Genomic DNA, 16,148 nt, shown 5'->3' with positions numbered 1-16,148 from the left:
GAAGATTTGAAACACAAGAGCACCCTCCTCAGGACAAATACTGTGACTCTGGGTTCATATAAAGAAGGCAAGAATGAAAATGTGAGCTCATCAAGGATCTTTGCATTTGAAACTGTGCTGGAGCCTACCACTTCCAGTTCCCCACACCCCAACCTGCTTGGTATTAGAAGGCCTCCACTCTTATAGAATGGTTCTGAAAGTGTAACTGCCCCCAAACAAAAGGCCACCTCTTGAGTTCTCCATGTCAATTCAGTTAGATCCAATTTTATCCTTCTTTAGGATAAAAATTGTTAATTATCAGTAAATATTTTAGTGATTCCTACAGCATTCAAGACCCTATAGACACAGTCTGGAGTCAGAGGCGGTCCCTGCTGGGTGAGATGGTCATCCCAACCCCAATTATTATCTTTCACTCTGCAGAATGTCTCTGGACACCCAAATCTTGTATAAGGATCTCAGATATACCACTATTCCTCAAGCACCATCATTTTCAATGAGATCAGTGTCTCCCTCAAAGCTAATGTTATTGTCAGAGAACATTGTCTCTGGTGAGAATAAAAAATGCATGTGATTTATTGTTTTTGTTTTACAACACTGAGTACATAAAATGAAGTGAGTTGATTCAGAGCAATATCATAATCATTTTGAATTCAGATAGTTTGTGGGATAGAGTGTAAGGGGAATAAATGGTAATGGAAAAATAAAATATTTTTTAAAAACACAGAGAAAGAGCATTATATAAAATATGTCATGGATTCATTTTGAAACAAGCAAAGATGATTTACACTTTACCAAGGAGTGCTAAAATTGGGATCTAGGTGCACATTTTAGAAGTTCTTGACTAAAGTACACAGTATTCTATAATAACATTTTTTGTTTTTAGAAAAGATTAAAGTCTAAAAATGTGTTGAATCATGCAGTTTAGATCTCAGGGACTATAACTTATACACACTAATCAAATGCATATTACTGAATTTTTGTTTTACCAGACATGAAAACCAGACCTCAGCACCAGTCTATCATTTAGATTACGTAAGTCTATTTAGCAAAAAGTTAGGCCTGTACTTTTTCTACTTTCCAAGAGCAGGGCACTTGTTAAAACATAATTAACCTGATAAAGCCCAGTGTTTTCATCCTGACTCTTGGTCCTTAATTATACGTAGCTTGGAGATACAAGATGGCAGGGGAGCAAGTGGAAGCTACACTAACCTCCTCCCAGGACCAATCTAAATTCCAAATAAATTGTAGAGAAATCATCTAGAAACCAATTTTAAAATACCTGGATATACCTTATAAACATGGACAGACAGAAGAAACCACTTCAGTATAACGTGAGTGGTACAGAGCACAGAAGAGACACAAGAGGACTGGCTGGTCACCCACAGGTGGCAGTTGAAGTGCTAGAGAGATATTTAAGCAGCTGGGAGGATTCCCCTGAAAATATTGGGCTAAACCCCAGACAGGACGCAAGAGCCTACAGTACCAGAGCCCGAAATGACCACAGACTTCCAGCTATGAAAAGTGGTTGGGTTTCTGTCTGCCAGGGAGAAATGGCTGGAGACAGGGAGTATCTTAACAGGTCAGAGCATAAAAATTGATTTTCAACCACTTACCCTGAGTGAAGGCAGAGGGAGGGAAGATTGGACTAAAAATGCTTGAGGAGAATCTGGGGCTAGGAGCACTGGAAAAGAGCACTGGAAAAAAAGGGGAGCTGAGAGAGAAGCCACCAAGATCCCTGTGCTCAGTCATTCCCCATGCTGCAAAAGCCATATTACTCAGTCAGAGCATTCCCCTCCAACTGGCATCAGCCTGATGGGGAGCATTGCCCACAGGAATTATTCTGCCCCCACCCTGTTGTGCTTAAGCTTAACTGCTGAATACATATAACTAGATTAACAACTGAAGGAGACAGCCACAAATTGTGGATCACTGGTAGTCTTGAACAGGCTGCCAAGGGCCAGGCTCAGACACCATCTGACATCACCAGTGGCAGATCCAGAAAAGGAAGACAGTAGTAAATACTAGGTAGTACTGAGATGAATTCCACCATAGTCTTCTTCATGATTTGCATAATTCCCTCTCTCGCATAGCCTTTTAACATTAATTTGTTGTCCTTCAATTTTGTGCCTATTAGGTCACTAGTTTTACTTTTTCTCTCTCTTTGCCTTGTCTCTATTCCCTACTCTTATTCCTCTTCCCTATAAGCTGACAAAATCATTTTTCTTTCAGTTAGTCATCTCATATTTATTTTTCCTTTTTAGAATAGTCTCACTTTCTTTACACCTTTATTAATAATGGCTCATTTGCTATTGGTGGTATGATCCTAGGTGGGGGTTATTTTTGTGAGTGTGGGTTTGTTTCCTGGGCTGTCTGGTTTTCTTCTAGCAGCACCTGTACAACAGGATACAAGACATGGTAGGTGAAGAGACTCTCAATCAGCCAGCTGGAGAAAAAGATTCACCAAAAGAATGATCCAACAACAATCTAAACCCAATTACAACAAGAAAGCCCACATAAATGGCATAAAGGGCATCCCAAAATCATCAAACTCAGGAGATGAAGGAGACTGCACCACTTAATTCCACAGGTCTCCTACCACAGATCACAACATGAAGAGAGGGAGTCAAAGTACACCAATCTAATACACAAAAACAAACAAGAGGAGTCATCTAAAATAGAGAGACTAACAACCAACCTCCAATTAAAAGGAAAAGATGTATCCCCAGAAAGAGTGTTGAATGAAATAGAGGAGAGCAAACTATCAGACATTTGAGTTCAGAATAATGGTTACTAAGATGCTAAATAAGCTCAGTGGGAACTACAAAGAATTCCAGGGAAAATACAGGGAAATTACTTGAACTACACCAGCATGAAAAAGGACATAAAAACTATCAACAAGAACCAGGAGGAAATGAATAATGCAATATCTGAAATCAATAACACAGTACAAGGAATTAAAAACAAGGAATTAAAAACAAGGAATTAAAAACAATCACTAGATGAAGCAGAGAATCAAATCAGCAAGCTGGAAGATAGGCATAAAAAAATTCCCAGGCAGAGAAACAAAATGAAAGACTCAAAAGAACCAAGGAGTTTGAGGGAATTGCAGGGCAATGTGAAAAATAATAATATCCACATCATAGAGAAACAAGATGGATAAGAGTAACATGGGATAGAAAACCTGTTTAAAAAATAATGTCAGAAAACTTCCTTAACAACCTAAGGGAAAATGTCATACACATTTGGAGCATGGAGGGTTCCAAACAAGATGAATTCAAAGTGGCTCATTCCAGGATATATCATAATTAAAATGGCAAAATTAAAAGACAAAGAGAGAATCTTAAAGGCAGCAATGGAGAAACAGCTGGTAACATACAAGGCAGCTCCAATAAGGCCATCAGCGGATCACTCAACAGAAAAACTACAAGACAGAAAGCAATAACAACAAATTCCAAGTAAGACAAAAGGTAGGCAACCAAGATTACTCTACCCAACAAGGTTCTCATTTAAAATCAAAGGAGAGATATGGAGTTTTTCAGACAAAAAATTGCTGAAAGAAAACATATCCACCTCACCAGTACTGCAATAGGTGCTAAAGGGACTGCTTTTAGAGATGAAGAAAGTGTGAGAGAGAGACAGAAAGACAGATAAAAATGAAAAAAAAGGCAAGTAATAACTATCTATTAATAATAACCTTATTGTAAATGTATTAAATGATACAATTAAATGACATAGGGTAGCTGAATGGATAAGAAAACATGACCCACATATATGGATTTGAAAACAAAGCTGGTGTATCAATACATATATGAAACAAAATAGGCTTCAAAATGATGATCATTAAAGAGAAAAAAGGAACACAACATAATACTTAAGGGAATAATCCATCAAGAAGATATAACCTATGTAAATATCTATGCACCCAAAATAGGAGTACATAGGAGTGCAAAATGTATTTTCCTTATCCATCTAAATGGATGAGGGAAATCTTGGGGGATTTCAAAAAACATATAGACAATATCTTATAACACATGCTTATAATAGGGGATTTTAGCACCCCATTATCAACAATGGATAAATCTTCCAAGGAAAGAATCAAAAAGGACATGTGGCATTGAACAGAACTCTAGATCAAATGGATATAATATATACAGAAACTTACACCCCAAAGAAGCCAAATATACATTCTTTTCAAAATCACATGTAACATTCTCAAAGATAGGCCACATATTAAGACACAAACAAGCCTCAACAAACTCAAGAAAATTCATAATATCAAGAAACTTATCAAATAATAATGGCTTGAAACCAGAAACAAACTTCATAGAAAAAAACCTCAAAAACATTCATATTCATGGAGACTGAAGACCATGCTATTAATGAATGAATGGGTTCACAATGAGATCCAGGAAGAAATAAAAAAAGTTTCTGGAAACAAATGAAAATAGACACACAAAAGACCAAAACCTATGGGATACAGTGAAGGCAGTCCTAAGAAGGAAGTTCATAGTAATACAGGCCTATCTAACAAAGATAGAGAAATCTCAAATCTCTTACCCTACACTTATAAGAACTAGAGGAACAACAACCAACAAAGACCAGTGAGTAGAAGGAAGGAAATAATCAAGATCAGAGCTGAATTAAATGACATAGAGACCAAAAGAAAAATTGAAAGGATCAGTCAATCCAGGAAATGGTTCTTTGAAAAGGTAAAATTTTGACAAGCCTTTACCTAGACTCAACAAGACAAAAGGAAAGAATACTTAAATACACATAATCAGAAATAAAAGAAGAGAAATTACAACCAATACCACATAATATAAAGAACTGTTAGAAATTATTACTAATGATATGCCAAGAAATTTGACAACCTGGGCAAATTACACAAGTTTCTAGAAACATAGTCTCCAAAAATTGAATCAAGAAGAAACAGAAAGCCTGAATAGGCCAATATCAACTACTGAAATTGAAGCAGAAATCAAAATACTTGGGGACACAAAAGTCCTGTACTGGATGGTTTCACAGATGAATTTTACCAAATAAATCAGGAAGAGCTAAATCCTATCCTTCTCAAACTATACCAAAAAATTCAGGAAGAAAGAAGACACCCAGACTCTTTTTATAAGGTAGTATTATCCTAATTCCAAAGCCAGGTAAATACACAACAAAGAAAGAAAATACAGGCCAAATACTCCAATGAACATAGATGCTAAAATCCTCAACAAAATATCGGCAAACCAGATCTAGCAATACATTAAAAACATCATACACCATGATCAAGTAGGATTCCTCCCAGGGATGCAAGGATATATGATTTTGCAATATTTGCAAATCAATACAAGTAATACACCACAGAAGTAAAATAAAAGACGAAAGTCACATGATCATATAAATAAATGCTAAAAAGCATTTCATAAAGTACAGCACCCATTTATGATAAAAACACTCAGCAAAGTTGGAATATAGGGTATGTACCTCAACATAATAAAAGCCACATATGAGAAAACAACAGCTAACATCATACTCTATTGGAGTGCTATCATCAGCACCCCAATGTTCATAGCTGTACAATTTACAATATCCAAGTGCTGGAAACAGACTAAGTGCCAATCAATAAACGAGTAGATAAAAAAATGCAACATTTACACAACAGAATACCATACAGCAGAAAGAAAGAAGGAACTCCTAACTTTCGTGACAGTATGGATGGAAATGGAGAGTATTATGTTACGTGAAAAAAGCCAGGCAGCGAAACACAAATACCATATGATCTCACCTATAAGTGGAATATAATGAACAAAACAAACAAACAAATACGCAAAATAGAACCAAAGACATGGAAAGAAGGAACAGAGTGATCAGAAGGGAGTGGGGGTGAAAATAAGGGGGGAACAAACAGGAAGTGCCTAGTTAAAGAAAAAGTATACATGACCTATGGACTATAGGAATGGGGCTTGGGCATGGAAGTGGAGAACAATGCGGGAGAGAAATTGGGACAACTGTAATAGAACAACAAAAAATGTGAAATAAATAAATGTAAAAGGAAATGCAAAAACAAAAACAAAAAAGAAGAGTTTTTCAAAAACACATATTTTTAAATGATCTCTGATGCTTAGAATTCTTAAAAGTCTACTCAGTTTTCTTAAAATTACACAATATTCTGATCTGCTCTGGCAAGTCTGATTTCTATTTTTCCCTTGGTATCTGTGTTCCAACTTAAACTGGACCTTTCAGGTTTTCCTGTGACACTGTTCTTCTTATCAGTGGACCTTTGCACACAGATGAATCTTCCCCACTCTTTGCCTAGGCTCAGATATTTTCTTCACCCCTTCACTAGGGCATACCACTGATATTTGTCCCTAAAGCTTATTGTATTCTTCCTCCACATATCCTTTCTCAATTTAATATAACTTTTTATTGCCTTTTGACTTTAATTGTTCTCTGTGAGGAGTCAGACACCATTTTTGTTATTATCTCACTCTATGAAATATGTCAATTTTTCCTGTGACTGCTTTTATAACCTTTACTATTGATTCTAAATGTTGGTTATGATGTGTATAGGTATGGTTTCTTTATATATCTACTACTTGAAAATCACTGAGATCTTGCATTTGTAGACTGATGTTTTCTTATCATATTTAAATTTTTTTCAGATGTTATTTCTTCAGTACATGTTCTGGCCTCTTTTCTATGTGTACTCATTCTGAGATTCCACAATCATGTATATTAGACCAAAGTGTTTTATAATGTTTTGTCTCTGTGCTTTAGTTTGAATGATATTAATGAGTCTTCAAATTCATTGATTCTTTTTTCATAGTTTCTATTATTCTGTTAATCCCATTGTTATAAAAATGTGTTCCCCCAAAATTCACATTGAAACCTAGCCCACAGTAGCAGATGGGGCCTTTGGGAATTGATTAGGTCACAAACTTGAAACCCTGGTAAATGGAATTAATACTCTTATAAATAGTCCCCAGAGAAATGGCTATGTAGGAACCAGAAAGTGGGCCTTCATCAGATACCAAAAGTGTCCATGCCTTTATCTTGGATGTCCCAGCCTCCAAAACTGTGAGCAACACATTCTGTTGTTTGTAAATCACCGATTCTATGGCATTTTTGTTATAATAGCCCAAGAGACTGAGACTCTCATCTAATATATTTGTTTATTTAAGATGCTTTAATCTAGAATACTGTTTGGTTCTGTTTTATAGTTTCCATTTTTATGCTAAGATTCTTTATTCTATTTTGGCCATGTTTTTTCAGGAAAAAACTTGAACATATTTACAATAGATGTTTTACAATCTATTTTTTAATTTAATTCTTGTTCAAGTACAGTTTTCTGTCTTATATTCACAGCCCTGCCCCCCAGTGCTCCCCACCTCCCTCCCATTTCCGCCCCCCACCTTAGTTACTGTCCATGTGTCCTTTATACTTGTCCATGTGAGTCCATTCCCTTTTCCCCTATGATTCTCTCCTATTTTTAATTTATTATATTGATTAACTAGAATATTGTGCTTTCCCTTCTTAACTTGTAATTACAGGTTTTCATATATAAATGCAATTTTTATAAGAAGAAGTAGATTTTTAGAGTAAGTGTAGAGAGATGCTATTGGGCAGCCCAGTGAGGAATGACAAAATGATCTAAAAGAAAGTAATTACATACTGCTCCTTCTAGTGACACCAAAAAGTCTCAGAGCTATAAGTGACTGTGGAGACAAGTTTAGATAACAGCTAGGGTTGGTTCTGTGGTTTTCAAGTACAGAATGACCATTCCTGTGAGAGGTAGGACCAGTGCTAAAAGAAATGAGAAATAATAATTCAAAAGAGGTGGACTTGAGAGGGTCCTGGTTTCCTCACACATTTTCATATGTGATGTTCCAAAGTAGCTGAAAAGCTGAACCCTCTGTTTGGGGGGAATAAAACAATGGTGGGGTATGAAAGGAAGTTTTTGTTGAATCGTCTGTGTGTATGATGTCAGTGGATGTATATTGACTTAATGTTTTATAGGTGTGTTTTCTAGTACATTCTGCTAAACTCTTTATCATAACTTTCCAGAAAAAGTGCTTGTCAAGAGTTTTGATATTTTTGAGAAGATAATATTCTGAATTTTAATATAAAATTGTCTGCTTTTTAAATAAGGTCATTAACAGCATCAAATTAAAAATTAAAGAGACCACTATCAGTCAAGTGAAATGACCTCATGAGAGAGTGTAAAGGTGGTGACTTCTGGATTATATTTTTATGAAAATTCAGCAAAAGCATGTATTTTAGAAATTGTACCCAGAGGTTGGGTACAATGTCAGAGCAAGAGAACACAGGTGCTCTGGGTCCACTCTTGTCCAACTATCCTCATCCTGTTTTCTCTCTCCTTTTGTACTTCCAGTTCTTGACTCATGTTATATCACTTATTTGTGATTTTTATTTTGTAACAACCCTCTCCCCCAACTAGAATAAAATCTCCAGGGGAGCAGGTACCTGTCTTTTTGTTCATGGCTCTGTTCCCCAACACTTCAACCAGATCTGGTATGTTAGCAAATGTTTAATAAACAAGTGCCAAGTAAATAATAAAGGACCTGTCCATGCCTCCACATGAAACATTCAAGCCAGGATGAGCCTGTATCATTGGCCCCATATTTCAGGGTCCAATGTCTAATTCCTAGCAATTCATGGAGCACTCCAGCATAATTTCTATTTAAAAAATGTAAGGCAAATATAAGACTGCCAAATCTCACTTACATATTTTTTAAAATTCTACATAATAGAAAGGAAAATACATACCCACTTGTGGTATATAATTCGCTGTCACCATGAAAATTCTTACTGTTTGAAATCATAATATGAAGCAAGAACCTTCATGAAGAAAACAAAACTAAGCAAGTAGACTCAGGACTTGTATCTGCTGACACACAGTGTTGAACTGAGAACAGAGCAGAATATAAGTGATGCCCTCTTCTCTAAGACAGGGGGAAGGAACATAATGAAGGAAAAAAGGGGAAGGGGCAAGTCAAGGAACATGTATAAAGGACCTATGGACAAAGACAATGAGGCAGGGAGATTGGAATTAGGGAGGTGGTGGGTGGGTAGGGCAGGAGAGAGTAATGGAAGAAGAATAGAAACAACTATAATTAAACAGCAATAAAAACTTTTAAAAATAATTCAGTATAATGTAAATGGGTATGAGGATAGACAACAATGCTAGGGGACTTGTATTTATTGCTGGAAAAAGAAAATTCTGTTCTCTAAATCCAGTACTATCAAGAAAAAAAAGGCATCTCATCTGTGGCTGAACATAAAGTTGGCACTCTTTTGCTTGGGAAAAAAACTCACTCTCCACTACTCAAATAAGCAAAGCTCAAAATAGCTACACACACAGGTTTTCAACCACCTTCTCTCTGAAGAAAATAGCTATGCAATTTGTAAGCCCTAAGTATAAACTAATTTTTTAATTCCACACAAAAGCATCCTTCCTGTACTGGTCTCCCTTCCTACAGTTGAGTCCACAAAGAGACTACAAATACATTTCCCTTTAAGAGAAAAAAACATATATTTAAAGGACAGTCCAGACCTTTTATAAAAGCACTTACTTAAAAAGTTATTATTAAAGCCCTGATTGGCTTTAATCAGTTGGCATACCTCAGTGGCATACCTCAGTGGATTGAGTGTGGGCATGTGAACCACACGATCGTGGTTCGATTCCCAGTCAGGGCACATGTCTGGGTTGCAGGCCAGTTCCTAGCAGGGGACCCATGAGAGGCAACCATACATTGATATTTCTCTCCTTCTCTCCTTCCCTTCTCCTCTAAAGATAAATAAATAAAATCTTTTAAAAAGTATCATTTTAAAAAGTTATTATTATAACTTTTAAGTAATAAGTCATAATAATGAGATGTTCTAATCCCTTTTATTATCTTTAACTGGAACATAATCAACAACAAAAATGCAAACAAAATATAATCAGAGACATTGAAATTAAGAAAAAGCTAACAATAGCCAGAAAGGAGGAGGACATTGGGGAGAAGGGTTTTCAGGAACTACTTTGAAGGGCGTATGGACAAAACCAAGGGGGAGGGTGGAAGCAAGGGAGGGAGGTGGTTTTGGCTGGGGTGGGGACAAAATGCAGACAACTGTAATTGAACAACAATGAAGTAAGTTTTAAAAATTATGACAGGTTGATTATACATTTAAAACTGGACTCCATCTAAAGAGCACACCAGAAAATCGTTCAAAGCTAAGGGCTTGCTCTGTGCTTGTGGCTCTTGTCCTGCTGAACATGATTAACACAAGGAGTAGAACTTCAGTGGCCTGGTCCTCTGGGTGCTGCATCAGGATGATGTTCAGAACAATTATTGTGGTATCTCTTTCAGTTTGGAAGAACTAAGCAAGAGCACAAAAATTATAGAACCATAGATTTTCCTTATCATATAGAGATTGGGGACAAGGAGAAAGAAATGACAGGAACATACCGTATCAAGAAAGAAGTGTGCATTCATGAGCAGACAAAAGCTGAGTGGAGACAGGGCTAGACTCAGATCCCACTGAGCCCTGCTGTCTCTCCCCAGCTGATCTTGAATAATATACAAACTTTTAGGCATCACTTTCTTATTTTTATTATTATATCTTATTGATTATGCCTTCAAGTAAGGAAAGGTCCCAGATACTAGATGCATCAGTTTTCCCAATTTTTCCTCCTTTGCACTCCTCACCCAGCACCTGCCACCCACTCAGATAACCCTCTCCCATTTTTCATGTCCAAGGGTCATGCATATAAGTTCTTTGGCTATTTCATTTTATATACTATACTTTACATCTCCATGGCTATTCTGTAACTACCTATTTAAACTTTTTAAAACCCTCACCTCTTTACCCATTGCCCTATGACCCCTCCCATTGGGCAACCATCAAAACACTCATCATATCCATGGTTCTGTCACTATTCTTGTTTGCTTAGTTTGTTTTTTAGATTCAATTTTTGATAGATATGTATTTATTTCCATTTTATTATTCATAGTTTTGATCTTCTTTTTCTTATCTAAGTCTCTTTCACATTTCAGATAATTATGGTTTGGTGATGATGAACTTCTTTAGATTTTTCTTGTTTGGGAAGCTCTTTATCTGTCCTTTGATTCAAAATGATATCTTTGCTAAGTAGAACAATCTTGGCTGTAGGTCCCTACTTTTCATGACTTTGAATATTACTGGCCAATCCCTTCTAGCCTTAATGTTTATTTTTTTAGTTCATTTATTTATTTTTGTTCAGTTACAGTTGTCCCACCATTTCCCCTATTGCTCACCCCTATTCTATCCACCCCCTCCCATAATCAATCCCCACTCATTGTCTTTGCTCATGAGTCCTCTATTTTTATTTTTTTCCTTCCAGCATTCAATCCACTGAGTGATCATTAGATCTAAAGGCAGTTCCATCTTTAGTTTTTTAAGGAAAGTCATACTGTTTTTCACAGTGGCTGCACCAGTCTGAATTCCCACCAAGGGTGTACTAGGGTTCCCTTATTTCTAAAACGTTGCTAGCATTTGTTGTTTATTGATTTATTAATGATGATCATTCTCACTTGTGTGAAATGGTATCTCATTGAGCTTTTCATTTGCATCTGGTGATGTTAAACATTTTCATATGAGTATGGGCCCTCTGTATGTCCTCTCTGAAAAAGCGTCTGTTCAGTTTCTTTGCCCATTTTTTTAATTGTATTTCTTGTCTTCTTGGTGTGGAGTCATGTGAGTTGTTTACATATTTTATAGATCCAACCCTTGTTGGAGGTATCATTGGCAAGTATGTTTTCCCATACAGTTGGTTCCCTTTCTATTTTGTTGATGTTTTCTTTAGCCATGCAGAAGCTTTTTAGTTTGATGTAGTCCTGTTTGTTTATTCTTTCCTTTATATACCTTGCCCTAGGGGATATATTGGTGAAAAGATTGCTGCACGGGATATCTGAAATTTTCCTGCCTATGTTTCCCTCTAGAACTTTTTTGGTGTCACAAATTATATTTAAGTTTTCTATCCATCTTGAGTTTATTTTGGTGTATTGTGTAAGTTGGTGGTCTAGTTCCATTTTTTTTTTTTGCATGTACTTGTCCAGATCTCCCAATACCATTTATTGAAGAGGCTATTTTTACACCATATTATGTTACTGCCCCCTTTGAGAAACATTAACTGACTATATTGACATGGGTTTATTTCTGGGCTCTCTAAAGTCTCTTTTGAGAAGTCAACTGACAGTTTTATGGGAACTCCCCTGTAGGTAACTAACTGCTGCTTTTAAGATTCTCTATCTTTAAACTTTGTCATTTTAATTATGATATGTCTTCACATGGGTCTCTTTCCATCATTTTGACTAGGACTCTCTGTGCTTCCTCAAATTGTATGTTTATTTTCTTCACCAAATTAACAAAGTTTTCTTTCATTATTTTTGCAAATATATTTCCAATTTCTTTCTATTTTTCTCCTTCTGGCACCCCTAGGAGGTGGTGTTGGAATGCTTGAAGTTTTCCCACGGGCTACTCATTTATTAGGATTCTTTTTTTCTTCTTATTGTTCTGATCGGTTGTTTTTTGCTTCTTTACATTACAAATCATTGATCTGATTCTTGGCTTCATTCACTCTACTGTTGTTTCCCTGTAAATAGTTCTTTATTTCCACTAGTGTATCTTTTGTTTCTGACTATCTCTGTTTTATGCTGTTTCTGTCTTCACTAATTTCCTTGAGCATTCTTATAACCAATGTTTTGAACTCTGCATCTGATAGATTGCTTATCTCCCATGTGTTATTTTTCTGGAGTTTTGATCTGTCTTTCATTTGGTCTGTTTCTTTGTCTCCACATTTTGGCCACCTCCCTGTGTTTGTTTCTGTATATTAGGTAGAGCTGCTATGACTCCCTGTATTGGTTGTGTGGCCTAATGTAGTAGGTGTCCCTGTAGGGTTTATTGGCACAGCCTGCCATTTCAGCCAAGCTGGGTACTTGATGCACACTCTTTATGTTTTCTAAGTGAACCCACCTGGTATTTGAACCTTGTTTGCTGTTGGCAGGTCAACGAAAGGGATTTGCCCAGGCAAGTCAGCTGCAAGGCCCAGGAGGATCAGCTGTGCAGGGAAATGGTATTGGTGCTCCTATGTGGTCTGTAGCTATCCACGGGATATGCAGGCTCTGGGTTTTCCCATGTGTGGTGCAGGCCATGTCAGCTCCCTCTTCTGTTCTGCACAGGGCCACCCTGCATGAGCTATAAAGCAACCTGAGACGATGTTACTCGTGCTGGCTTGGAGATTCCCAGGCGAACCTAGCTGTGAACCTAAGCTGGCTGCTGCTAGTTTTGGGCCAGAGATCACTTAGCAAGTGGTAGGATGGCTGAACGCTCATAGATACTGGCTGTTGTTGTTTGTTTGAGAAGATTTAAGAAATTGTGAAGCATGAACCAAGACCAGAAATTGATATGGAAAAGCCATTTTAACAGCGTGATGGTAGATCCATAAGTTGGGTGAGGCAGAATCTCAGGAGATCTTTAGGACAGGCAAATAGGGTTAGCCAGGTTGATGGAATCTCAGATATGGAACCTGCCTGCTGGCTCTGTGGCTGTGTGAAGGCAGGGTTCAGAAAAGTGACAATAGCCTCTGCTTGCTTTTCTGCCTGGGAGAAAGCTATCATCTAGCACTTGCCTTGATGCCAGACACTTTCATTCCCCCTGTATGTCACTGGTGCCTTTCAAGCTGTTATCTCAGTGCTAGAACTCAGAGGAAGTAAGTTAAGTCCATGTGTGAGTTCTTGAAGAGGAACTGTTTGGGACTCCAGAAGTTTCTCCCACTGACTCAATTCCCACTCGTTTTTGCAGCCAGAAGGTATAGGAACTTATCTTACTGACACTGGAACCCTGGAATTAGGGGCCTGGTGTAGAACTTGAACTCCTCACTCCAGAGATATTGCTCCCAAATTTTTATCCACCACACATGAATATGGGACCAGCCCATTCCATGTCTCCTACCAGTCTGGATGAATGTGGTTTCTTTAATTCTATAAACTCAATTTCTGATGGTTCTGAGTGATGCTTGCTCTATAGTTAAGTTATAATTTCGATGCGATTGTGTGAGGAGGTAAGCTGTGTTTACCTATGCCACCATCTTGACTGGAAGTCATGCATCGCTTTCTACATGAGAAGATTTAAAGAGTTAATGCCCTATTCTTCCTGCACCTAGCACATGCTCTTATATAGAAAGAAATCTAATGAGCCACGTTTTTCTCCCTATTTCTTCCATTCCTCTCCCTATTTCTTCCATTCCCATCCCTCCATCCACATAAAAAAAAAATCAATACTTGTAAAGGTCCACATCTTAATTCTGCCTACCTACTCCAGGTGGTTTTACAGAAATTCTGAAAAAGCCAAAAGAACTGGTCACTAAATTCTTCAAAGAGTATAGCAGACGTGGACATGAGCTGTTCTGATGCATTTTAAGGTGTGTGGTCATGTTTAGGATGCTTTTAGCTAGGTCGGCCTGGAAGCTCCTACCCAACACAGCTGTCTCTGAACAGGTAGATTAGCTCTTGGGGGCTCATTGTGCTGGAAGAAACTCTGTCAGGCTATAGCTCCTGCCAGAAATTTAATTCCTCCTTCTTTCTACCACAGGTGTTACTTCTCTCTTGTCCAAGTGGCATCTAAGTCAGACAGACACAGAAATGGTAATACTTGTAACACAGAAGTCCTAATGTTTTTTTGTTTTCCAAAATGGATCTTCAGCTTCAGGAAACTTATCTCTCAGAAACCAGATATTCCTCTTTGTAACAGAAAGAATGTAAATTTCTTGTCCATTCTATTATTCACAGACACATAGCTACTTAGTTTCTATCAGTTTTATCCAGTAGTTCTTAACCAGGGATACATATAAGAATAACCCCAAAGACTTTTTCAATGTGTACATGCCACACGTAAAGCTATATTTGGTGGGTTGAGATGTACCAATGGTGTTAGCATGAAATTGCCCCTTATTTTGGCTTCTTCCAGAGATGAGCATTCATCTTGCTAAGGATCGTTCCTGTGTTGAAAGGTATTTTGCACCAAATTGTCAAATAAATAATCCCTACCTCATCTCCAGATAGTCTTATAAGTCCAATTAGTAATGTTGCAGACTCACTTCAAAGCATGGTGAATCTTCTTAGAAAGTCTTATGGTAAGGTAAAAAAAAACCCTGGGATCAATTTTATTTTAAAAAATTTAAGCAACCCCCCCCCCCCCACACACACACACACAAAAGTAATAGGGCTTTCCTTATTGTAGAGTTTGGGTAAAGAAGTTTTGCATTGAGCTTTCATGGAAATTATAATAAGTTACCTATGTTCTCTCCCTTCTTGTTTCCAGTGTCATTGTTGTGCAAGAAGTTGTGGTTATGCTCCTATTTCACAAACTATGTCCTTCAGTTGTGATCTCAGTCTTATCTCTCTCTCTCTCTCTCTTTCTCTCATGAATCACTAAGAACTTACTCACATAAATGTCCAGGTAGAATATTTGGCCATTACATTTCCTAGATCACTGAATAAATTCTCTCAAGTGATCTGCGTACACATGTTAAATTCAAGGAGTATTATATAAGGCAACATTTGTATCTGAATACACACATGAACTGAGATTCTCCAGGACAGGGAATTCCTAACTTTCCAAGAATACCAGTCCTAGAAAGAGAAGAGGAGGGGCATTCTCCTGGAATGGTGAATGCACCCAAAAGGAACTACCTGGCTGTTTTTAAGAACCCTCTGTATATTCAAAGCCAAAGACAAAATTCACAAGCCCCAGGTGAATGTAAACAGATTAGAGTGTTGTGTGTTGGTGAAAAATGTACTCTTAGGAAAAGTCAAACCTTTCCAAATGAAGAAGACTAGGGTAGGATTATCCAAGTGAATTGATAGAAATCAAGCCTCTGCCAACAGCACAAAAAACTGGGACACTCAATAAGAAAAAGGTCATTTAAGTTAGCATACTGTGACTGTCCTTGGTTTTTGGCAGCAAGTGATTAAGCATTAATTCAATGCTTCCTGAAAAACACACACAAAATATTCATTCTCCAAATTACTCTAAACTTACCAATTAAGAAAGTTCTCATCTTGGTGAGTTGGAAGCAGCATCCTGTGATGGAAGAGAAGACATGAGCTTGAGGG

Source organism: Sturnira hondurensis, unplaced genomic scaffold (assembly GCF_014824575.4).
Source record: "Sturnira hondurensis isolate 20B ecotype Veracruz unplaced genomic scaffold, ASM1482457v3 Scaffold0022305, whole genome shotgun sequence".
NCBI classification, from domain to species: Eukaryota; Metazoa; Chordata; class Mammalia; order Chiroptera; family Phyllostomidae; genus Sturnira; species Sturnira hondurensis.
The sequence above is the reverse complement of the archived record's forward strand: the minus strand, read 5'-3'. Positions refer to the sequence as shown.